The sequence below is a fragment of the Felis catus genome, chromosome B4, assembly GCF_018350175.1.
Source record: "Felis catus isolate Fca126 chromosome B4, F.catus_Fca126_mat1.0, whole genome shotgun sequence".
Classification (NCBI taxonomy): domain Eukaryota; kingdom Metazoa; phylum Chordata; class Mammalia; order Carnivora; family Felidae; genus Felis; species Felis catus.
Window position 1 is genome coordinate 109,425,291 of NC_058374.1, and position 27,770 is coordinate 109,453,060.

At 34.9% G+C, this 27,770-nt stretch overlaps 1 long non-coding RNA gene across 1 annotated transcript; it reads left to right on the top strand.

The window, feature by feature from the left end:
* The first annotated feature begins 111 nt into the window (after positions 1-111).
* Positions 112-27,731, top strand: LOC109501979. The gene is made up of 5 exons (XR_002160300.3): positions 112-248; positions 17,806-17,957; positions 23,227-23,347; positions 25,404-25,466; positions 26,273-27,731. It is a non-coding gene; the product is annotated as an uncharacterized LOC109501979 (long non-coding RNA).
* Positions 27,732-27,770: the final 39 nt, after the last annotated feature.

The following is a 27,770-nucleotide window of genomic DNA, read 5'->3' on the forward strand; positions in this document are numbered from 1 at the left end:
GAGTTCAAGGGAGAATTAAGAGATTGTGATCTCCATTTTTAAAGAAAGGTTCTAAATTGAGTGGCGCCATGTGAACTTAGAATTTAGAATACTTATATTAGGTCATTACACAACTGAGGTGATCACCTACTGTAGCACTAACTATCACAGAGGAAGAACCATGAACACCAAAGAATGATACAAGGGATCGCAAATGGAAAGGTTTCTCACATATTCAGTCCACATAAGATGGATCTGACATGCATAAGGTAAAGTTTTCTTTTTCTGCCCCCCACCCCCATTCCTCAAAGACTTTTTTGTGGTGAGGTATGGATAAATGGAATTTTGCCAGCTTCATATGCCATGTTACATACAGGTATATTATAAAATATATAATATTTACATGGAGGTAAGAACTTGAGTTCTTATCTTGCATTTTAGTCATATTCAGAAATACCTAGAAATGGGATTTTAAATGCTAAAATGACAAGATGCTACAAAAATAGAAAGTTCGAACAATTTGGAATAAGAATTTTAAATCTGGGGTGCCTGGGTGGCTCAGTCGGTTAAGCGTCTGACTTCAACTCAGGTCATGATCTCCTGGTTTGTGGGTTTGAGCTCCATGTCGGGCTCTGTGCTGACAGCTTGGAGCCTGTAGCCTGCTTCAGATTCTGTGCCTCCTTCTCTCTGCCCCTCCCATGTTTGCGCTCTCTCTCTCTCTCTCTTAAAAATAAATTTAAAAAACATTAAAAATATTTCTTAAAGAATTTTTAAAACAAAATTTTGTAACTGTCATTTCTAAATAAACATTTAAATTTAATTAAAAATATTCTGTAATCTCTATCTCTGCATGCTATGTCTATTGAAAGTTAATGTCCTCAAATGTTGAAGAAATAACCTAAGTTAATTATGTTCTTTTAACAGTAGTATGCACTCTCCTGGACTTAAGGGGTAGTGTGTTGGGAGCTGAAAAGTTTCCAAGTTATCATCATCCTGTCTAGTTCTTTGTGGCATTTTTCTGTTTGGTCCCCACAAAATCCATTCTCCCCTTCTCCAATATAAGAAGCATGAGGTGAACAACTTCCCTATTACGCTGTATAAAAAACTATCTTGCTTTCCATTTCACATGTTTCTATTCCAGTCTGCTAAAATGTTAATGTGATGATGGAGGTTAACACCCCACTTGCTGTGAGATAAGATAAAAAAAAAGATCAAAGAAACTAGATCTTCATAAATTGCTGATAAAAATATAATATTGGTAAAACCACTTTGGAAAATTCTGCAGACATCATGGTACAGAGCCCATTTACAACACCCCCATCCTGTCTCATGAAAGGCCACACCAAATCTACTTCTTCAACTTACTTGCTCCAATCATCCCAAGGATTCTTTCACAGCAGATTAGTTTGTACCTTAAGTCACACAACAATTTCATTTATATATTGGTTAAAAGTGAAAATAAATTAGAATAATATTTAATAAGAGAAAAACTGGGTTAATTACACAGTAGAAACCAAACACCACATGACATATCTAAGCTGAACTCTACTATTTGGGTCAAACCTCACCTCTTCTATTCTTCTCTATTAGTGTTCACTAAAGATGTTGGTAAACAACAACAAACATTACATATAAATATAAATATAAATTATAAATATACACAATACGAATATAAAATATAAGTATAAATATAAATATAATATGAATATAAAATACAAGTATAAATATAAATATAATATGAATATAAAATATAAGTATAAATATTAAAAATATGTATTATGAATCTATTTCCTGAAACTATATGGAACCTCCAAGGTGCTGAACCTAAGAACTCAAAATAATAATGTGATAATAAAAACCTTAAGTGCTTTAATGTCCTAGGCATTAGAACTGGTCTGGCAGTAGGGGAGCCAAGATGACAGAACAGCATGGAAGTTTTTTGTGTGTCTCGTATCCATGAAATATAGCCAGACCAACACTAAACCATTCTGCACACTGAGAAAACTGATCTGAGGATTAACACAACAATCTGCACAACCTGAACCACAGAATTCAGTAGGTAGACAGCGCAGAGAGGTGAACTGGGGGAGAGAGAAGCATGGAAGGCAGGAAGCCACTTTTGCGTATGGAGAGAGGACAGAAATGGGGGGGGGAGGAGTACAGGAAAAGCACCCTCCCTAAAAAGCAGCTGGAGAGAAAGTGGACACAGCCACAGGGACTGAACTAAAAAGGGAGAAAGGAGAAAGGAGAGGGTTTAAATTCCATTAAGACTGTAAACAACAGGAACGCAAAGGCTGCAACTCCGCAGCTCAATACCTGGCAGTGCTCTGGTGGGAAGGGTGAATCCCCAGGAGCAGAGTGGAGTTGGGGCTCTTCAGGCCACACAGGGAGAGGTGGTTCCCCTGCTGGGAGGACACGTGGTAGAGGCTGTGTGGGTCCCCCAAAGGCAAGGACCCAGGGGACCTCGGAGAACAACCACATTCACTGGTACTGGAACAAGGTCGTTAAGGGTGAAGCCTGGTGCCAGATGTGTATTGTGATTTTCCATAATCCCTGAAATGCTGCTGCTACACTACCTTATGAACTTTTCATGGGGCAGGCTGGCACCCAGCGGCAGTCTCTGGGTATTGGTAGGAGCACAGTCCCGCAAACATTCCTTGGTACAGTCAGACGTGGACACTGCTCAGTGAGACCCTCCTGCAGAGGGGCAGAATGGGCCAAAGCCACAGTCCCTCAGAAGTAAGGGGTCAGGAAAAACAGCCATATATGAGGCAAAACTCAGGATGGAGGTGCTGCCTGGGGCTTGGTCACGCACTGTGTAAAAGTGGGGAGTGGACAGAAGCCAAAGACAAAGGACAAGCACGTGATTGCTGATCAGTGAGAACACAGTTCTGATACTAGAGACTGGATAGCTGGGTAAGTCCATTTTCACCGCTCCCACGCATGTGCATATATGCACCTACAAGCATCACAACAATCCACCCCAGTAAGCTAAGCAGTACCATCTAGTGGACAATGGAGCCATTACACTAAGCCCTGCACAACTGGGCCAGCCTCTCTCTTCAGGAACACAAGTCTCTGTGCCTGGTTAGTTTATGGAATAAAGTGTTTCATACTTCGACTTCTAGGGGAAAATGAAGTAATTTCAGTCATATTTCATTCTCTTTACCAGTCCATATATTCAACTTTCTTTGTGTTTTTTTTTTGTTTTCTTTCTTTTTCGTTTTTTTTCGTGAAAGCAGAGACAAAAAAATTCATTTTTATTTTCAATTATTATTACAAAAATTTGTCTTTAATTTTTTCCACTGTATTTTTTACTTTTGTGTAAACAAGTAAAAAATTCTATTTTACTTCCATCATTTTATTTGAGTCTACTTCAGTGTATTCATTTCTTAAAAATTTTGAAAAGACTTCCTCTTTTTTCTTTGCCCTTTTTTTCTCTAATCTATTAAGCCCCTTTCAACACCTAGACCAAAACACACCTATGACATAGCATCATTTATTCAATCTTTGTGTGTGTGTGTTTGTTTTCAATTTTTTAATTTTAATATATGTTTTAAATTAATTATTTTAATTTTTTTACCTCATCAATTCCTTTTCTCCCTTCAAAACGACAAAATGAAGGAAATCAACCCAAAAGAAAGAGAAGGAAGAAATAACAGCCAAGGACTTAACCAACACAGATACAAGCAAGATGTCTGAACCAGAATTCAGAATCACGATAATAAGACTACTAGCTGGAGCCAAAAATAGATTATAATCCCTTTTGTGGAGATAAAAGAAGTAAAAGCCAGTCAGGATGAAATAAAAAATGCTATAACTGGTCTTCAAACTTGAATGGTGCCACGGCGGCAAGGATAGATGAGGCAGAACAGAGAATCAGCAGTATAGAAGACAAACTTATGGAGAATAAGGAAGCAGAAAAAAAGAGGGAGATTAAGGCAAAAGAACACAATTTAAGAATTACAGAAATTAGTGACTCATTAAAAAGGAACAACGTCAGAATCATAGGGTTCCCAGAAGAGGAAGAGAGAGAAATAGGGGTAGAAGGGTTATGTGAGCGATATATACTGAAAAACTTTCCTAACATGGGGAAAGACAGACATCAAAAGCCAGGAAGCACATAGGACTCCCATTAGATTAAACGAAAGTTGACCATCAACAAGGCATATCATAGTCAAATTCAGAAAATACTCAGGCAAGGAGAGAATCATGAAAGCAGCAAGGGAAAAAAAAAGTCCCTAACCTACAAGGGAAGACAGATCAGGTTTGCAGCAGACCTATCCACAGAAACTAGGCAGTATAGAAAGCAGTGGCAGGATATATTCAATGTGCTGAATCAGGAAAATATGCAGTCAAGAATTCTTTATCCAGCAAGATTGTCATTCAAAATAGAAGGAGAGATTAAAACTTTCACAGACAAAAATTAAAGGAGTTTGTGACCAGTCCTACAAGAAATTTTAAGGGGACTCTCTGAGGGAGAAAAGATGAAAATAATAAACAAACAAATACCAAAGCAACAAAGACTAGAAAGGATGAGAAAACACCACCAGAAACTCCAACTCTACAACCAACAGAACAGCAATAAATTCATATCTTTCAGTACACACTCTAAACGTCAATGGACTCAATGTTCCAATCAAAAGACATAGGGTAACAGAATGGATAAGAAAACAAGATCCATATCTATGCTGTTTACAAGAGACCCACTTTAGACCTAAGGACACCTTCAGATTGAAAGTAAGGGGATGAGGAACCATCTGTCATGATAACGGTCAACAAAAGAAAGCTGTAGTAGCCGAACTTATATCAGACAATTTAGACTTTAAAATAAAGGCTGTATCAAGAGATGCAGAAGAAAATTATATCATAATTAAGGCTTCTATCCACCAAGAAGATCTAACAATTGTAAATATTTATGTGCTAAATGTAGAAGCACCCACATATATATCAACCAATTAATCACAAACAGAAAGAAACCCATTGATAGTAATACCATAATAGCAGGGGACTTCAACACCCCACTCACAGCAATGGACACATCTAATCAAAAAATCAACAAGGAAACAATGGCATTGAAAAACACACTAGACCAGAAGGACTTAACAGATATATTCAGAACATTTCATCCTAAAGCAGCAGAATATACATTCTTCACCAGTGCACATGTAATGTTCACCAGAATAGACAACATACTGGTACACAAATCAGTCCTCAACAAGCACAAATGGATCAAAATCATACCGTGCATATTTTCAGACCACAACGCTATGAAACTCGAAATCAACCACAAGAAAAAAATTAGAAAGGTAACAAATCCATGGAGACTAAAGAACATCCTACTAAAGAATAAATGGGCTAACCAAGCAGTTAAATGGGAAATTAAAAAGTTCATGGAAACCAATGAAATTGATAACACCACAACCCAAAACCTCTGGGACGCAGCAAAGGCGGTCATAAGAGACTGTGACTGTTTTTATTGCAGAAATAAAAACAATAATAAGAGAATATTATAAGCAATTATATGCCAATAAAATGGGCAATCTGGAAGAAATGGACAAGTCCTAGATACATATACACTACCAAAACTGAAACAGGAAGAGATAGAAAATTTGAACAGACCCATAACCAGTAAAGAAATCAAATTAGTAATCAAAAATCTCCCAAAAAACAAGAGACCATGGTCAGATGGCTTTGCAGGGGAATTCTACCAAACATTTAAGGAAGAGTTAACACCTATTCTCTTGAAGGTGTTCCAATAAACAGAAATGGAAGGAAAACTTCCAAACTCTTTCTATGAAGCTAGCATGAAGCCAGCATTACCCTGATTTCAAAACCAGACAGAGACACCACTAAAAAGGATTTCCCTGATAAACATGGATGCAAAAATCATTAACAAGATGTTAGCCAACAATACATTAAAAAGTTGTTCACCACAACCAAGTGGGATTTTTACCTGGGAGGCAGGGATGTTTCAATATCTGGAAAACAATTAATGTGATTCATCATATCAATAAAAGAAAGGACAAGAACCATATAATCCTCTTAATACATGCAGAGAAAGCATTTAATAAAATACAGCATCCTTTCTTGATAAAAACCCTCAAGAAAGTAGGGATAGAAGGATCTTACCTCAAGATCATAAAAGCCATATATGAACGACCCAATGCTAATATCATCCTCAATGGAGAAAAACAGAGCTTTTCCCCTAAGGTCAGGAACAAGACAGGGATATCCACTCTCGCCACTGTTATTCAACATATTATTGGAAGTCTTAGCTTCTGTGATCAGACAACACAAAGAAATAAAATGCATCCAAATTGGCCAGGACGAGGTCAAACTTTCACTCTGTGCAGATGACATATTACTCTATATGGAAAACCCTATAGATTCCACCAAAAAACTGTTAGAACAGATTCATGAATTCAGCAAAGTTGCAGGTTATAAAATCAATGCACAGAAATTGGTTGCATTCCTATACACCAACAATGAAGTGACAGAAAGAGAAATCAAGGAATCGATCCCATTTACAATTGCACCAAAAACCACAAAATACCTAGGAGTATTTGGTAAAATAACTAAAGAGGTGAAATATCTATACACTGAAAACTATAGAAAGCTTATGAAAGAAATTGTAGAAGACACAAACAAATGGAAAAAGATACCATTCTCCTGGATAGGAAGAACAAGTATTGTTAAAATGTCGATACTACCCAAAGCAATCTACATATTCAGTGCAATCTCTATCAAAATAACACCAGCATTCTTCACAGAGCTAGAACAAATTATCCTAAAATTTTTATGGAACCAGAAAAGACCCCAAATAGCCAAAGCAATCTGGAAAAAGAAAACCAAAGCAGGAGGCATCACAATCCTGGACTTCTAGCTAAAATACAAAGCTGTAATCAAGACAGTATGGTACTGGCACAAAAACAGACACTCAGATCAATGGAACAGAATAGAGAACCCAGAAATGGACCCACAAATGTATGGCCAACTAATCTTTGACAAAGCAGGAAAGAATATCCAATGGAATAAAGACAGTCTCTTTAGCAAGTGGTGCTGGGAAAACTGAACAGCGACATGCAGAATATGAACCTGGACCACTTTCTTACACCATACACAAAAATAAACTCGAAATGGATTAAAGACCTAAATGTAAGACAGAAATCCATCAAAATTGTTTGGCTGCAGCAACTTCTTATTCAACACGTCTCTGGACACAAGGGAAACAAAAGCAAAAATGAACTATTGGGACCTCATCAAAATAAAAAGCTTCTGCACAGCTAAAGAAACAATCAGCAAAACTAAAAGGCAAGTGACAGAATGGAAGACAGTATTTGCAAACAACATATCAGATAAAGGGTTAGTATCCAAAATCCATAAAGAATTTATCAAACTCAACACCCAAAAAACAAATAATCCAATGAAGAAATGGGCCAAAGACATGAATAGACACTTCTCCAAAGAACATCCAGATGGCCAACCGACACATGAAAAAATGCTCAACATCACTCATCAACAGGGAAATACAAATCAAAACCACAATGAGATACCACCTCACACCAGTCAAAATAGCTACATTAACAACTCAGGCAACAACAGATGTTGGCGAGGATGTGGAGAAAGAGGATCTCTTTTGCATTGCTGGTGGGAATGCAAACTCGTGCAGCCACTCTGGTAATAGTATGGAGCTTCCTCAAAAAATCAAAAATAAAACTACCCTACAACCCAGCAATTGCACTACTAGGTAGTCATCGAAAGGATACAGGTATGCTGTTTCAAAAGGTTGCATGCACCCCAATGTTTATAGACACACTATCCACAATAGCCAAAGTGGAAAGAACCCAAATATCCATCAATGGATGAATGGATAAAGAAGATGTGGTATATTGGGGCGCCTGGGTGGCGCAGTCGGTTAAGCGTCCGACTTCAGCCAGGTCACGATCTCGCGGTCCGCGAGTTCGAGCCCCGCATCGGGCTCTGGGCTGATGGCTCGGAGCCTGGAGCCTGTTTCCGATTCTGTGTCTCCCTCTCTCTCTGCCCCTCCCCCGTTCATGCTCTGTCTCTCTCTGTCCCAAAAATAAATAAACGTTGAAAAAAAAATTTAAAAAAAAAAAAAAAAAAAAAAAAAAAAAAGAAGATGTGGTATATATATACAACGGAGTATTACTCAGCAATCAAAAGAATGAAATCTTGCCATTCACAACTACATGGATGGAACTTGAGGGTATTATGTTAAGCAAAATTAGTCAGTCAAAGACAAATATCATATGACTTTACTCATATGACGACTTTAAGACACAGAACAGATGAACATAAGGGAAGGGAAGCAAAAATAATATAAAAACAGGGAGGGGACAAAACAGAAGTGACTCAAATATGGAGAACAGAGGAGTACTGGAGGGGTTGTGGAAGGGGGTATAGGCTAAGTGGGTAGGGGCATTAAGGAATCTACTCCTGAAATCATGGTTGCAATATATGCTAATTACTTTGGATGTAAACTTAAAAAAATAGAATTTTAAAAAATAATTAAAAAAAAAAAAGAACTGTTCTATCGGTCTACATTTAAATGTCTCAATCAATGTAACTGGATCTAAAACTTGTTAGGCAGTGTCTCTCTGATCCTCTTCATTATTAGTCTAAAGTTGCTCATATTTCCTAGTTTGTGCCAGATAATCATAGAAAACAGTTTAAAGATATTTGACAATTTTAATGTATAACTTCTGCAGTAATTCAGCTACTTCTAGACATATAGTGTCTCTCATTTATGTTTAGAAATAGACAAATTGTACACTAAGTATATTTCAGTATGATTCATTCAACATGAAACATTAATTAGGCACCTAATAAATTCACATTAATAGAAGGAGAAAAACTGTAATTATAATAACAAGCTTTCTCTAGGCAGTTCAAGTCATATTTCCAATATTTTCAGATGTATCAAATATAAAATTTACTACTATTTCAGGACTAGAACTGAGGCTGATTTATCTCCTTGTTTATACACTATCATCATACCTGGAAATATATCAAAATAAATTGTTTTTACTGCACAGAAAGACTAAATAAAAATGAATGTATTACCCATTTCAAATGCTGTGATCCCGCTCCAATTTGTGCCTTTACTCTAAGCTGAGCTCCTATGGATGCCTTTGCGTGGATAGGGCAATTTCAAATGATATCTTTATATAATGTTTCTTCCTTGGCAGTCCCCACATTCAAATGCATTTGTGGAATTCAGCCATGTATATAAACAATAATTTTCAAATCCTTCATTCCAAAAAAAAAAAAAAAAGCCCTTTTCTGGCTATTCCACAGCAGGGTGTCCAACTAAAGTGTTATTATAATTATCTAATTAAGTGATAATGAAAGCAAAGAAAAAATACTGTCCACTAACAAGAAACAAACACAAAAACAAACACAAATAAGTGGAAGAGAGCAGCAGTGGAACACATGTAAACACATTTATCTTTTTTTACTAATATAATTGTAAAGTACAGAGAATTTGAATTTTGAAAAAGTAGCTCACTCCGTTCTTTAAATACTTCTATGCTCTTGGCCACAGGGACAGCAAAGTCCCCCAATTTTTTCTCTATTTCATTGCGGCTCCGTCTCCATCTCCATCCCTATCTCCTCTTCCAACTTCTAAATGTTGGAGTGTCTCAGAACCCATTTCTCAGATCTCCATTCTTTTGTTTTGTTTTTTTCTTTACTTGGTTGCTAGTGTGGAGAATTTCTGTCGTGACATGTCACCTATTGGTGTCTTTGAAATAAACATCTCTACCGATGACATCTTCCCTAAATGGTAGAAATCTACATCCAACTAACTAGTTGGTATGGAGGTTACTTGGTCTCTTAATAAATAGCTCAGATTTAACATAATCCAAGCAAAATGAGTAATTCGTATCTCTCTCAAGCTTTACTACCCTATCTTTCCTAGATCACTAAATGTCATTTCTATTAACTCATTTGCTCAAGTCTAAAACTTGTAAGTCATTGTTTTCTCCATACGTTCATCCATTACTACATTCAATCAGCAAGATCTATGGCTGCTACCTTTAAAATACTTATCAGATACAACCATTCACCACTGCCTCTCCTGTACAAGTTACCCTATGCCTAGGTTAATGCAAAAATTTCCTAACCATTTTCTCTAATTCTAGTAAGTCTAAAAGGCAACTAGTGTGATATTTTGTAAATTAAAATCATACCTATCACTCCCCTGCTTAAAGGTTTCTCTCCATCTCATAATAAAATCCAGATATTTACCTGGGAGATAAAATCCAAATGTATTAGAGGGCCTTACTTGATCAGTTTATCATTAGGAAGAAGCCTAATCCTATTAACTTTCCAGCAGCCCTCCCACTTGCTATGCTGTGGAAATCTTGCATTTTTCTCTATGCCTCTAAAACACCAAATTCTTTTCTGCCTTATGTTCTTAGTACTTGGTGTACCTGCTCCCAAAATACTCCTCCAATATCTTTGCATGCTAATTAACTGACTCCAGAAAAATCTCTGCTTTAAGTTTCATTGCCTCAGAACCTGGCCAAGTTAGAAAAGAGTCTATTTAATAAGACTCCCCAACCACCCATACCAAACTTTAATTTTCCATACCCAACTTTATATATTTTTCTGCATATATTTTTGCTAAATATTGAGGAAAATTAATCTTTTATTGGATCATTTGCTGTGTGTCTCTTTCCCACTAAAATTTAACTTACAAAAAGACCGAAACACTTGTCTACCACTCTATCCCCAATGCCTAGAACAAGTCAATCTTGGAATAAAGTTGTCTTTATTTTTTTTTTAATTTTTTTTTCAACGTTTATTTATTTTTTTGGGACAGAGAGAGACAGAGCATGAACGGGGGAGGGTCAGAGAGAGAGGGAGACACAGAATCGGAAACAGGCTCCAGGCTCTGAGCCATCAGCCCAGAGCCCTACGCCGGGCTCGAACTCAGGGACCGCGAGATCGTGACCTGGCTGAAGTCGGACGCTTAACCGACTGCGCCACCCAGGCGCCCCAAGTTGTCTTTATTTTTAAGGAATATTTTTAAAATTTTCATCACATAAGATTTGTCACAAACACTGGATCAAAGAATAATTTCACCATTTATTCACTTATGATTATATTTTTCTTATTTCTAATAATGTAATAGGAGCACACAAACACATTAGAAGTCAAAATAAAAACCCAAATGTAGAAAATAACTTAGCTATTTATACAGCCCATATTGTGCAACTACCCGTTGACCTTCAAAATAAGTTAACATTATTTTGAATATCTTCTGTGTGAGGGTTAATTTCCTTAAATTTATAATATCAGATCTAGTCATGAAATTTTATGACTGGGGCAGAGTTTTTAGTACACCCCCGAACTCATCTTAAAAAGAGACAGAATACAGCCAGCTAAGAAAAAAAAAAAAAATTAGTAACAACATCTTTAACAAAAGTAGGTGGAAAATTATCCTGAAAGTGTTAGAAAAGAATGTTTGGGGAGAAAAAAAGTTAGGTTCTATACAAAATTAAAAGCTGTTCAGAGATAGATAGCAGAGGGAAAATAAAGAAAATTCAGACGTTCCTAAAATCCCAGGGTGAGAAAAATCAGCCACAAAAATCACACTAAGAGAATCTCCAGCAAGTTGAGAAGTTTAACAGTGAAATGGAGAAAGGAAAAGAAGGGAGGAAGATGGAGAGAGGGAAGGAGGGAGGGAGGGAGGGAGGGAGGGAGGGAGGAAGAATAAACGGGGTCATTGGGGTATAGATGCTTTGAAAAGAAAAACTACGATATAACCAAATTGTACAGGTAAGATACAATGGAGGTAGATTCAGTTATTTGGCGGTAGAGGATTCCAGAGAAGGCACATCAGAGAATAGTGGAGATGGCTATTCAGACTAGCCATATGTTTAAAATTTTTGAGATAACAACATAAAAGAGAGCGTTCTAGTAATGTACCCACAACCCCTACACAGAAGCCTCTTCCTAACGCACAGCAATATCCATCTCATTTCTTTCTGTACTTCTCTACCACTCTAGTTCTATTTCTCTCATCTCTCATCTATCATCTATGTTAAATACTTTGAGTTCATGCTGCCATCAGTATTATAGCTCAGGGTAAATTCTAATTTTATCCTTTTCCATCTTTGCAATACCCATCTCCAAGTTATAAACCTAGCTCCTGTTATCAATCCTAAAATACCAAGAAGGTAATTTCAGAATTTCTAAGCTGTATTACTGCAAAAAAGCATTCATGACTAACTAGAATTCAATATTTGTTTATACTTCTCTTTTGCTTAGGTAAAATTTACATAAAGAAAATGCACAAATCTTAAATGTACAATGTGCTGACATTTGAAAAATCTCCATACATGCATGTAGACATGTCTAGATAAAGAATCATTCCAGAAAGTTCCCTAATGCCCCCATTCAGTCAAGCTGCCTTAAAGATAACCACTTTTATGGCTTTTTTCACTACAATTGATTTTTCTCTATTCTAGAATTTCACATATATGGAGTAGCACTTTTTTAAAAAAATAATGCAGTACTTTTTTGTGTCTGCCTTCCTTCACTCAGCATAGTATCTGTGAGGCAAAACTATGATGTAAGCGTTTCAGTAGTTTCACTGTATTGCTGAATAATAATCCATCGAATGAATAGAAAATGAATAAAATTTTATAATGAATTTATTCTTTTATAAAAGAATATTCATTTATTCTTCCTTTATATTGTTCAGATTCATTTATTCTTCCTTTAATATCCGTTTATTCTTCCTTCATTCCTTCCTCCCTCCCTCCATCTTCCTCCCTTTGTTTCCTTTCTCCATTTCACTGTTAAACTTTGCTCGACTTGCTGAAGATTCTCTTGCTGGAGAATGAATAAAATTAGGATTGTTTTCAGCTTTTGAGTATTGAAAGTAAAGTTGCTTTAATTATTTTTGTAAAAGTTTTTGTGTGTGGGTATATGTTTCCATTACAGTTGTGAAAAATAGGAGTAGATATAATACATACAATTTTATAAGGAATTGACAACATTTTCCCAAAGTGATTGTATTATTTGAGATGATCATTCTTGTATTAACCATTCACATGGGTGTCTAGTGGGATCTTATGTGTGTTTTATTTGACTTTACTCTTATCACTAATAAATTTGATCACCTTTTCAAGTGTTCATTAGTCATTTGTCTCCCTTATGAAAAATGATTTCAGGACTTTTGGTGATATTTATTGCATTCATTCATTCATTGTTGAACTTGAATTCAATAAATTCTTTATGTTTCTGTATATATATACATATGTATTTAATGCCACCAATTTTAACATGGCTTTAACTGTATCCCACAATTTTTATAGCTAAATTTTCATTTTCATTTAATTCAAAATACGCTTAACTGCCCTGCGTATTTCCTTTGTTCCATATGTTCCTTAATTTCCAAATACTTGAGCATTTATCATACCTTTTTCTGCTACTGATTTCTAATTTATTCTTGTTACCTTCTATAACCATACTTGGTATGATTTCTATTCTTTAAAATTTTATGAGGTTTGCGTTATGGCCAGAATATCAGAGTATGATATATCCTAGAAAATGTCCCATGTGCACTTGAGAGGTATATTAGTTATAAATTGGTGCGTAACAAATTATCAAGAAACTTAAAACAACACATATGTTTGCCATAGTCCCTGTGGGTCAGGTATCCAGGCAAAGCTTTTCAGGGTCTTCTATTTCAGGGTCTCTCACAGGCTACAATCAAGATGTCATTTGGCTATAGTCATCTAAAGTCTCAACTGGGGAAGAAGGCACATCCAAGCTCATGTGATTGTTTGGCAGTGAGAGTGAGGGCCAGAGTTCTGTGCTGGTTTTTGGCCAGAGGCTGCCATCAGTTTCTTGCTCCATGGGTATTCCCAACATGCAGCTTGTTTCATCAAACTCAAGCCAACAAGGCTACAGAGAGAGTTGGCTAGGAAGATAAAAGTTATTCTAACCTAATCACAGAAATGACATCACATTTGCCACTTTCTATTCAATAAAAGCAGTTCTCTTAGGTAGGGGTGAAGGGAGGGTAGCTCTCACTAGGGCATGTATATCAGGAAGTGGAATGTCTCACTTCCCACCCTCTATTCTACTGTATGAAAATGTCTCAAGGAAGAGACAAAGTGATCAAGAGACTACCTTGGGCTTATCTTATGTGTTTCCCTTCTTTTAAAAGTAAAAGTATTCTGATACATACTGTTTAGTGCCTGGAAACTGTTACCTCAGATCTTGTCCAGTGTTACAGTTGATTTCAGTAGTGGATAGTGCCAGTTACTTGGTCACTACCAGAAGATGAATCACGTGCTGGTATTTTAATTGGAATTGCATCAAATCTATAGTTCATCATGGGAATAACAGATATACATATACAAGCTCATAATATTTTAATAATATTGAGTTATCCAGTTTAAAAGCATCGTTCTCCTCTTCATTTCTTTAGGCATTTTTTTTCTCAGCAGCGATTTATACTTGTCAATTTAATTTTTTAAGTTATTTTTCTAATTGTTTATTACTAACACACACACAGACAATATGTCGGTATTGATCTTCCATTCTACAACCTGCTAAGCTCACTTATTATTTCTAATAAGCCTTTCTAGATTTATTCAGATTTTTGAAGTATGTATTATGCCCATACTGTGCATGAATATAGTGTGTTTTACTTCTTTTTCAAACTTTGTTTACTTTCTTTTTCTTGCCTATTGTATTGGCAAGGGTCTCCAAAATATATATAAAATAGAATTAATGAGAATAGATTTTTCTTTTTCATGATTTTATGACCTCACATTATTTCTGATGTTAGCTGTAGGATTTTTATAGCTACATTATTACTTTGAGGAATTTTCCTTCTATTATTGATTTGCTGACAGTTTTTTTACAAAGTTTTAGTGAACTATATTAAATAAGTTGTTCCGCCTCTATTGAAATTATCCTAAATTGGTTTTTGTCTTTATCCTGCCATATGTATACCTAAACATAAGAAAAAGGAAGACTCTTGGGGCGCCTGGGTGGCTCAGTCGGTTAAGCATCCAACTTCTGCTCAGGTCATGATCTCACGGCTCATTAGTTCGAGCCCCGCGTCAGGCTCTGTGCTGACAGCTCGGAGACTGGAGCCTGCTTCTGATTCTGTGTCTCCCTCTCTCTCTCTGTGCCTGCCCTGCTCACACGCTGTCTCTCTCTCAAAAATAAAGATTAGGGGCGCCTGGGTGGCGCAGTCGGTTAAGCGTCCGACTTCAGCCAGGTCACGATCTCGCGGTCTGTGAGTTCGAGCCCCGCGTCAGGCTCTGGGCTGATGGCTCAGAGCCTGGAGCCTGTTTCTGATTCTGTGTCTCCCTCTCTCTCTGCCCCTCGCCCGTTCATGCTCTGTCTCTCTCTGTCCCAAAAATAAATAAACGTTGAAAAAAAAATTTAAAAATAAAGATTAAAAAAAATTAAAAAAAAAAAGAAAAAGTAAGACTCTTAAATGACATAAAAGCCAAATGTAATGTGTAATATTCATTTGGATCCTGATTTTGGAAAAGAAAAATTGTTAACAACTAACTTTTGAGAAAAGTCGCAAAATTTGAAAATAGAAAATTTGAAAATTTATACCAAAAATTATGAATTATTATTATTATGCACTATATTACATAAGAAGCTGTTTATGGTTCTTATGTATTAGAATTGAATTCATATGTATATAAATTATGTAGAGGTGAAATGACATGGTACCTGGAATTTCCTTTAAACTGCTTATGTATAAAAACCCTACAACACTAAAAAAGAAGTAAAAATAACTGGGGCAAATGCTTGCGAGTTATTTTTAGGTAATGGGTATATGTGGATCCATTAATTTGGAATATGTGGAATTTATTTGGAATGTTTTTAAAACAATAGGAATAGCTAGCAAGATAACAGTTTCTTATAGCTATATTTTTAAGGTTTTGACATATAGACATGCACATAAATACAATCTACATTTCCTCTAATTGTATCTTGAATCTATTTTAGGATTTAGTCAAGAGACATTATGTTTGCATAATAACTAATTAAAAATGAAAAATGAAGTATGAAAATGTCAGAAAAAGGAATAATTTTCTATGTATTTGTTAGAGAATTATTCATTTCATTTGCTAAGAATCATCTATTTTTTTGTTCATTTTGAATGATATATGATATTTAATCGTATAAATGCCCACCTGTTTTTTTTTTTATTTTCTTGTCGATGAATACTTGATTCTTTTTCTAGGAGTTTGCTTTTGATAATACTGAGCTATAAACATCCTTGCACATGTCTCAGGAAACACAAGGGAAATTATTTCTCTTGAGCAGATACTTTTCGCTTAAATTGCTAGAGAGAAGTACATGTATAAATTTATAATTATGAGATGCTAAACTGTCACACCAAACTTTTTCAAAGTGGATATATCCTGTCACTCCAGCTATGAATGGATCTCAGTGATCTATATCCTCTTCAACATTTATTGTCAGAATTATTTTTCAATATAATCTATTATTTTTTGCCAATAAAGTGGATATACAATATTATCCCATCATGGCTGTGATTTTTATTTCCTTGAACACTAGTGAAGTTGAACATCTCTTCCTATATTATTGTCTATAATATATCATGTTTGTTTGTTTTTGAGATACCTATTTATGCCATTTTTTTCCTGTGGATTGTTTATGCTTTTCTTAGTTATTTGTATAACATCCTGATATATTTTTGATATTAATCTATTTTGATTACATGTCTTGCAAATATATTCTCCAGGATCACAATAAGCATTAACTGAATAAATGAATGAATAAATATTGAATTAAAACACTTGTTCAAATACTGGACTTTGCAATCAGAATTTATGTAAATTTGGCAAAGTTATTTAATTCCTCTGAATTTTAATTTTCTATGTTAAATACTTATAATACCACTTTATCAGTTTTGATTTCACTATTTAATTTAATGATAAAATGAGACTTGAAGAAATTGAAAAGGATTTTATATCAGTGAATTATTTCTCTTATGAAAGTTGTTTCTCCTATGAATATTAAATAACAGATACATGCAAACATATTATATGTACATACACACATAAATGAATCAAATGATAGATGATAGATACATAGATATTTTAAAAATAAGAGAAATCCTATACTATAGTATTGCTACCATTCTACCACTCTACCATATAGGAAATGAGTTTTTCTGACATCAAAACCAAATAATATTTCTTAGGAGAGTATATGTTTTAAAATTTTTAACTACAAAAATGTTATATATTTACATGTACCTTATATTCTTTTTGAAGTTGAATTTAAGAGTCCAACACAATGTTCAATATTTATCACAGGTTAAATAAGGATAAGAATTGATTTTCTCTTCTGTTGACAGTATGACCTCATCCAACTTCTGCTGCTTTTAAAAAGAAACATATCTGTGTCCAGATATAAACATGCCTACATCTTACATCCCTTTGCCAAGTTCCAATTAATAACATATAATTGACCAGGAGAAAGTTCACCCTAGACTGTATCAGGCAGATTTCCACAAATCGTCCTTATCCCCTTTATCTCTCTATTTGATTTTTGTCAAAGCATAAACAACCTCATACTTTATTATTTGAGAGATTAGTATTTTATCAAATAAAATATATAAATCTGCCTTACAGATTTAAAACATGTTTTAATATAACCAAGAAAATATGTAGAAAATAAAAACTAATATTTAACATATAATTTTGAATTTATTTTTAACAGCTTATTCTTTAATAAAAGTGACATACTGCAGACTGAATTATATTATATTATTTTCAGGTTTTGCCTTTGGAATATTGCAGAGTTGTTCGATTGCACTCTACACAGCGAGCCAGAAGGCAACTGATAAACTGAAAACTGGATCTTATCCAGAAAAAAAAAATACAAGTCAAGCTAAATACATCATTTCCTTATGCATGGTATTACTTAAGGTACATTAATGTTTTCCTTAATAGCTGAACAAGCTGTCCGCGTGTTCAGGTTAAATGATTTGAACAAAAGTATCTTATGATTCAGTGCTACTGTTCACAACATTCAATAACCTAAAAAATTTCTACTAGGTCTGTGAGAAACATATATGAAAAATTTAAACATGCACAGCTGACACCTCTCCATGCATTGGTCATAGAATGGAGAGAACAAAGTTTAGAAATAAGATGAGAATTGTAATGTTCAAATATGACCTTAAACTGAAGAAGCTTTAATAGTTAGGTCTTTTTCTTCAATGACACATAGGAGAGATCCAAAATGGAATGCAGAACACAGTATTATGCTGTCACATATATAGACTTTCATTAGACTCACATACCAATTTCTGAAGGGCCCTGTCCCAGTCATTAGAGGTATATAACAAATTACTCAATAACATAGTAGTTTAAAACAACATTTCCTTTGCTTACGGCAGCTTATCTCTGTTTTACTGAGCATCACCTCAAGTGGCTTGGAGAATGGGGCTAGAATCATTTAAGGGCACGCTGAGAACATGGAGAATACATGAAGGGTGGAACATCTGGATTTCCTTAGGCAGCTCTGTCTCTACGTGGCTTCTTCATGTGGTCCCCCCAGGATAGTGATTTCAGTGTAACCTGATTTCGTATATGCCAACCAGGCTCCTCAAACACTTGCTCAAGAGAGAGGCAGACAGAAGCCTCAGAAGTCACACAGCATCACTTTCATGATAATATATTGGTCACCAATTCCAAGGATAGAAAATACAGACCTCCATCTCTCAAAAGAAGGGTGTCAACATAAAATTAGAAGAACAAGTAAGATATACATCGGTGTGCACACCTTTAGAAAATACCATCTGCCTTAAGGTCGAAAGTGGAAAGACAAATGCTGAAAGGAAAAATAATTAATGTGAATGCAACCTAGTCTAAAGGAGAAATCAGGGGATCAGGATCAACAATAGGTCAGTGAAGGAAGCCACTAATTGAAAGTGACTTGGATCCAGGAAGATTTTGATAGTTGCTATGATGAGAAATTATCCAGAATCAATGACACATACTATTTCTTCTGCTTCTTTTGCAACCTAAGCTCCCTGAAGAGGAATCAGCACCAAAAAACAAGGGATCTACAACACAGAGCTTAGGAAAACTCCCTATCTTAAAGTAATGAGTCTTTCATAACAGTGAATTAATGGGGGACCACAGTGGTTGCTTTAATTAAAACTCTGTGAAGAGAACAATAATGTCTACCTGGGACAGCAGTGGGTGGAGGTTGCTGTTTAATACTTATGACTTATAAACTTAGATGGTACTTTCCAGTGTGCTGGCTAATCTAATTTAGTATAGTAAAGCATTTTCTTGCCATTCATGGGCTTTAAAAAGCCTTCCCTTTCTCAGTCTCTCCAGACTATTTTTTGAACCTGTATCTTTCACTTGGCCTGTCCTTTGCAGAGCCACCTATTATGATTGTGTTCTTTCTCTCCACTGGCCTATCCTGCATTTGTGGCTTGAAAACTGACCTTAAAATCCTACATGGGCTTTTTGTCCTGAGAGTATGGGCCAGGCCCACTCATTATCATATCTAGCACTAATTATTAGAATCCCATCTACAGAAACTGACCTGTGGACTCCCATCAGAAATTCATAAGACACATGAGTGAAGCTATTCCATTAAATTATCTCAATCCTATGGTTTAAGCTCAATATTATTGTTTTTGCTTTAAAATTTTTTTTCAACGTTTTTTATTTATTTTTGGGACAGAGAGAGACAGAGCATGAACGGGCGAGGGGCAGAGAGAGAGGGAGACACAGAATCGGAAACAGGCTCCAGGCTCCGAGCCATCAGCCCAGAGCCTGACGCGGGGCTCGAACTCACGGACCGCGAGATCGTGACCTAGCTGAAGTCAGACGCTCAACCGACTGCGCCACCCAGGCGCCCCTATTGTTTTTGCTTTAAAGAATGACTTTTGCTTCCTTGAAATTACAAAGCACGTAAACAATAAGGTCATGATAATTCAGGTATCCTAACAAGACTTTTCTACATACCATAGGAATCATCTGGGTATTTTGATGCCAGTCAAGTATTTCTTTATATAAATGTAAACTTTAATACCTGAATTTTTCAAGTATATCTGAATTCCACATATCATTTTTGTCAAGATTAAGATTTATCTAACACATAGGCACTCTTTAATATGTACTGGGCACTTCTGCAAATATTTTAGATGCATTACTCATTTCATTATAACAAAAACATTAAGAGGAAATTACACGTAAATATATTAGGGAATAGTAAGGTTGGAGCTGGGGTGCAAACCTAGACAATCTGTCCCCATATTTAATGTTGTTACCCATCATGTGATATTGTTTCCACCCAATCAAAGGGATTCCTGCAACTTTAGCAAAGTCGAAACCATTCACTGGATTTAAAATTAAAACATATTGCAAGATACAAACACAATATTTTTTTAAAGCTGATAACAGAAAAAAAAATGTCCTTTTTCTAGTAGTTCTTTAAGTAAAATGCCTAAAGCAGCAATTCATAAATCTCAGTCATAGCCAGAAAAAATATATCTTCAAAATTATTTCTCTAAATTAAATGGGAATTTATTAATTTAAGAAGATTAAAATGTGATTGCTTTATGGACTTTAATAATTAAAAGTAATTAAATCAATGTAATGATATGAATCATTCAATATTCACATCAACACTCAGAATTTTTAAAATTATCTATGTAGTCTAAAGCAAATTAATGTCATCCATTACTAATTAAATTTGTTGTTCTCATTGTAGTAATTATTTCAATTTACTAAAAACCTGGTAGACAAATGGACAAAACTCTTAATATAAATAAGTTTAGGTTTTTGAAAATATATTTTATTACTCTTGAAGCTTATAATTTAATGATTGCAAATTATTGCTTATACTATCTTCCCTGAATATTCAGACCGATTCATTCCTATTGTTCCAGCTTTCCCCATCTCCAGAAATTGAAAGTTATATAACTTTTCTCCTCTACCACCCTTCTAGAAATGTGAAATACATAATCATCTCATACTCTGTATCCTATCAGTTGCTTCCTGTGTGCTTTGTTATACATTTGGTACATCACATTTCTTCTTTCAAGGTGCTCTAAGACTTTGACAAACTCAGAAATGGAAAGTAAATAGGGTTCCATGACTCTGTAAAAGTGCTCGGATTAGGTACAGTGTTTTTGTTTATAGAAAGCATTAAGACATTAACAACATGCTCATCTCTGTACCACTGGGTAAATGTTGGCTAAGTTACCTGTCATGGTAACCCTCCCCACCTTGCCACCAAAGTTAAATTACCATTTGTCTTCTGTCACCTTGAGACCCTAGTATCTTTTGAAATCAGGAAGCACATTTCACCTTTGTGTCCCATATTCCTTGAAGATAATATATATTATGCATTAAAGATATGAATATGGATATAATGAATGCTAGTGATGACCTCCCTAGTGTATTCTTACAGAAAGCACTGTCTTCTGGACCCTCTCAGGAGACATATTTAGAAGTAGGTTGACAGGTTACACATGATCAATGTATTTGAACAGTCTTATTTACTTAAGTGCTCTAAACCTATGAGCTTAACAATTCAAATTATTTGCTCTTCTAGAAAAGACTGAATATAGAATAAGTAGGAAATGTATGTATATTGGTGGTTTCTGTCCAAAGTAACATTACATAATTTTGTCACTGGAAACAGCTTTAGAATCTGTTACCAAATCTATTCCTCATATTTTCACCAATGCTACTCCAGTATCAAAAAAATCACCAAGTCTCAATGACTTACAACAGAACATTTATTTTTTTATGATCAGAAACATTATTTATATTCTTCATGGACTTTGGGTCACCTGTGTCTCTAGTTTATGTATAATCTCATTCTAGGGCCAAGGCTAAAGGAGGACTTATTATCTGGTACCATTTGTTCTTATGGAAGGGGGAAGAGTGTAAAGTGCGAAGTTCAATCACAGAATCACATTAATAGCTTCTACTTATATTTAACACAATTTAGGTTTTCCCACTTTCCATTGGCCAAAATAAATGAAGTGTCTATGCCTAATAATAAGTTGAAGAGACATGGCTAGGATATTGATGCATAATCCTCTCAAGGAGGAACAAATAGTTCTTTAAAATAATAAAGTATTCAATAAAATAAACTAATACAGTATTCAAAAGTAAAATGCCAAATCATGTGAATGTTTTGTATTGCCAATTTGACACTCTAGTTGAGTGGCCTCAAGCACTTGTTGGAAACTGATTCGGTTTAGAAGTTGGGCTAAAACAATATGTTGTTGACATGGGTGCATTAAGCACATTGGCTCCCTCATGTAAAACAAATTCCTTAGACAAAGACATTCAGCATTTTAAGGAGGGACTGTCACAGTAGACAAAAATGTGACAATTTATTCAGTTTACAAGGAAAGCTCATTGGGTTTAGTAATTCAGATGAACCTGAGTCCTCCAATTTTCCAAATATTCACATTATTATTCCTTGGGTCCCACTCTTTTTTTCTTCAATGCCCTAACTTTCATTTAAGATACTTGATAAGGCTGTTGTTTCACTAATATTGCAATAAGGAAGCCTACAGGATCACACTTTGGTGTTTTTTTCAGAAGTGGTATTATGGTGTTTCAACTTTATTTACAAGAGATTACTTAGTGTCATAAGAGAAAGTCTGTGCCAGAGGATAAAAAATTGAAATTAGAAATTCATGTTGTCATTCTTCTCTTCAGATTGTGTAGTGGAGTTAGTGATAACTCCTACCACACCAATTCTGAATTATTCTTAACTTTATTTTGTTCTATAAGAGCAGCTACAAGTTCTTGATAAGCTTTGTTTTTGATGGTCACTTCATATTAGGTCACATTCAATAATAATTTAACCAGTTACAATTTGGAAAGCTCTGGGATTCCAGAGACTATTTCTCAGTTTATTAGCATTATTTTTACTACCTTTGGTTCCAACTCCTCAATCTAACATTCCCTCAGTTCACCACGATCTCTCCAAATACAAATTTCTGTATCAGAGATGTTAGTTTCAAGCAATAAGACCTCCCATTGAACACCTCCACAAGTAATTCATTAAAAGGGTATTTGGTAAGAGAGCACACGTACAAGAAAACCTACAAGCATAAGAACTGGCAAACAGTCAGAAACAAGCAAGGCTTTAGCAAAATGCTCATCCGATGAATACATTAATCTTCCATTGCTTAACAATGCACAGAGCACAATCCAGATTACACTGCCCACTGCCCGCTATGACAGTCCTGGTCTCTGCAAGCAACTGCACCTGGGAACTTAATGTATGTCCTGCCGTGGTCTCTGCTATCACCCCCAGCCTGAAGGTATTCTTCCTGAAACATAATTCTTTACATAATTTTGTATATTCAATTATATTGTCAGGTGTGCCTAATTTAAAATACTAGTTTTATCTGTAAGAGAGTGTGGGAAAGTGAGTAGGGGGAGAGGAGAGACAGAATCCCAAACAGGATCTACACTGCCAGCGCAGAGCCTACCACTGGGCTCAAACCCATGGACCACAAGATCATCACTTGTGCTGAGATCAAGGGTTGGACGCTTAACCAACTGAGCCACTCAGACACCCCTAAAGTACTTCTATTTGACATTTGAACATCTCAAGTTAGCCAACCTCTGCTCTAGATTATTGATATTTTCTGAAACATCGGAAGTAAAACAGTCTGCAATATAATAATCTTGCAGACCACGTTAGCTTTTCAATTTTTGTGAGTTTATTTTCAATTTTTGTGCAATGAAAAATGAGCATACATTTCTTTTAGAGAAAACTTCCATATTAAAATTGACTGAAATAAAAAGGAAACAGATCATTGAGGAAAAGTACACATAACATTGCTAATGAAATTTCTATAAAAATGTCAGAGAATAAAAATATGTATCACATAGATTAAAAACAACACTAAAATGAGGCTCAGAAATGAGTTCTTTAGAAGACTCAATGTGTTTTTTAAAGACATGTTTTAAAGTCTTGGTTTTCAATAAGGTGACAGACACCTAGGTGAAGAGGTGTTGTAAGTAGCTTATTCAAGCAGTCACTTCATAGACATATAAAAACATCTTGAAATAGACATCCTAAGTTTGTAAAGGTTTACTTATTTACAAACCTGTTATTTTCCCCACATTACCTTTCCTTTGTACCTTCATTTTGTATGTTTTTTCTACATCTTTGAAGCTACCAGGCTGAGCAAACATAATTTTGTATTTCCTAGAGTGCTAATTCTGTTCCACAAAGGAAAGTGTAACCCAAACATAACTCTCTGTCATTAAGCAATGGCATTTTCTCTTAAACTGCAAACTGCAAAGTGATATAGAAAACAGCAGAAGCTATAAATTTAGGGCATCTGCAATTTTAAAGCAGTTCCATAATAGCTAGCCAGAATGTTTCTTTTGTTTCCTAGCTAACTACAAACCTTTGCATAAAGACTATACCTTTTTACTGATCTATTTGCTGGAGTGAATCATAGAAAACTCCCTCCCCTTGACACCTCAAATGGTTTTCTTTCTTTTTTTTTTTTTTATTTTTTTATGTTCATATATTTTGGGAAGTGGAAGGTGGGGCGGGGAGAGGCAGAAAGAGGGAGGGAGAAAGAGAATCCCAAGCAAGCTGGAGGCTACCAGTGCAGAGCCAGAAGCAGGGCTCAAACTCACAAACCCTGATATCATGATCTGAGCCCCAACCAAGAATCCGATGCTTAATCAACTGAGTCACCCAGGTACCCAAAGAGTGGTTTTAATATTATTGTTTGTCAGTAGTTAATTGGCAAGTGATACATTAATTCAAATTTTGTTTTTTGGGGAAGGTGCCTAATAGAAACTTGTGAACATTTTGATAATCCATCTGTAGACCCACAGTTCTAGGTATCTAACCTCTATGGTATCATTTTTCAGTTTCTGCTAATATTGAACTATAACCAAAAAGCTCTGATGACTCATTCTAAGGAAGAAACAAAAAGACATAAGTAACATAACCTATCATTCTAGCTAAAATAATGTTTCACATGTATATGACAAGTGCTGTTTAATGACATTTCCTGTTAATATTAAAGAGAAATATTTTTGTTGTCTATCTTCTTTCCTTTAGTATATCAATTTAAGCCCATTAATGCTAGCATAAATATTCAGTTAAATGTATTATCTAAAAAAAGAAAAAGAAAAGCAAACATTATTTGGAGACAGAAGCAAATTATAGTTAAATTGTTCATAAAGCCAACACAGATCTCAGTGTACCTGAAACTAACAGATTTCGAATAAAATGTTGTTATACAAATTAAATCTGATTATAGAACTAGATTATAGGGAATTGACAGTTTATTATGTGACTTAATAACCATAAATAACAGTTAACAAATTTCTTTTCTTTCCTAGGTTCCAGACACTATGTTGAACACTTTATCGGCATTTATATAATCCTGTTAAGAACACTAAGTGGTATGTCCCTGTTTTACAGATTAATAATCTCATTTTTGGAAAGGCTGAAAACATTTGCCCAGGGCTGTATATCAGAACAAATATATTCACATAAAAACATTTCTAGAACTTGAAAGAATCACAAAGTCAACTCAACCTTTTTTGACTATGCTTTTAACAATACATAGTTAGGATACAATGCATACAATGCATACAATGCATAACAATACATAGAGGATACAATGAACTAATGGCATCTTACAAAAGGATAACCTCAACCCACCTTCTACTCATTACCCAGAACTTATTTTTCCTCATTCGTTAACCATGGACATACTTTCTTCGGACATATTTTCTTTGATTTCTTTAGTCTCCACAAATGACCTATGTGGATTAGATATTTGGGTTGTTATTCTGTCTCTCCAGCCATTGACACAAGTGGCCTTTATTTTGCAGTTTGCCTATTCTTGGAGTCCAATCTATTAGGTCCCACATTGCTGGGAAAGATTCCAGCACCTAAAACAAAATTCTTGTATATTTTAACACCTCCTAAGATGGCAAAAATGAAAAAAGGTACATAATTTGAAGAATAATAAAAGAAAATGATGAGTGAAATATGTATCATGTAATCAGAAATTAACATCGTTCAGAAGCTTCCCTCATCTTTTAGTAATACTGCTGAAAATAACACTCATATATTCATAAGGAATTTTCTTCATTGACAGAGAATCTAGATTCTTACCCACTTAACCTGTGAGATTCAAGCTCAAAATTTGTCTGAGTGTGCCTTTTATTTCTTTATTCATTTTCCCCATTTTCCTCCCCAGGGAACTCCGCTCCACCAAGTCTCTGGTCTGAGGAAAAGAGATCTGATAATTACTTAGATTGTGTTGTCACTACCAGGTACACTTGAGATTTTTAAAAAGAGGACCACCACAGTCACCCTAAGGAAATCGTGTAACACACTATCTAGAAAATCGTAAGTTCTCATTGAACATTAATTCTCCTCTTAAATTCTAGAAACTAAGAAAAATAGTGCATTTGTGGGCTGAAGTATGTCACACTGGTAATCTAGTCTTCAATATATTCTCACCTCATCTTAGATTTTTCCACCTATTCCATATTGATATGTAAGAAATGTTTTGTTAAAGTAAGATACTTTCCCTTTTGTGGTGAAGTCCTTTTTGTGTTATATTTATTTACATTTTGTGAACCCATCTTACTATGATGGCTCTGCTGTTTAATTTTACCTTTTCTAACAATAGATATTTCTTCTCAATATGGGTTGTCAAAAAGTAAGCTTAGTAAAAAAGAAATTCTCCTTAAGAATCTTTAAGTGAATTTTGATTTAGTAGAAGAACTGAATAAAGTCTAATTACAATAGACAACCAGTATTATCACTGAAGTGTCCAAAACATGCTTTCATTTAATTGAGTCTAAATTATTTCTATTACTCTATTTCTATTGGGATTTATGTTCCTATTTCTAAACTAAACAGTAATTAAAACTGTTATCTAGAACCAGTACATCATATTCTTGGTTAAAGAATGCAAAATGTATTAGGTAAAATTTCAAGCTAGAATAACAAAGGCAGGGAATTAGATATGTCTTTAAGATCTATTAGTTGTACAAAGGGAGTCTGAGGGACCAATTCTAAGAGAACCAACTATTGCATGATATACATGTTTTAATTTCATATTCAACTCAGTTATCACCTGCAATAACGTCTGTACTGGCCATTCAGCCTCTTATGACATGTTGACGAAGGTGTGATTAACTTACTCTTATTCCAGGAAATAAGCATATGGATAAATATAGATAGACATATATGCATATATTTCCTTCCAGAAAAAATATACAATCTTTATACACTATAATAATAAAAAAAATATGTATATATGTGTGTGTGTACACACAAACACACACACAGATGCACATATCCTGGGCATAGTGGATGAAGAAGGAAATTTCTATTAAAAATTCTTATGAAATAATTTTTATTTCACAGTTTTTTATCTTCAATGTTAGATAGGAATGTAATTTTAACTATACTAATAAATAGTTTTCTTTCAACAATTATTTACATCTTTTTGCATTATTTTTTTCCTCATGTCCATATAGTTAATTAGTTTCCTATGGCAAAAGAATACCCCACCATTGACTACTCTTTTGTCAACCCTACCTTCTATTACATTTGGCTATACTAGAAAAATATGATAAGATGGTCCACAGTAATTAATCATATATATATTAGTACTTCCCAATATATTAAGGCAAAGGCAGATATATCTACTGAAAACGCTCAAGGAACAGCTTGAACTTTTT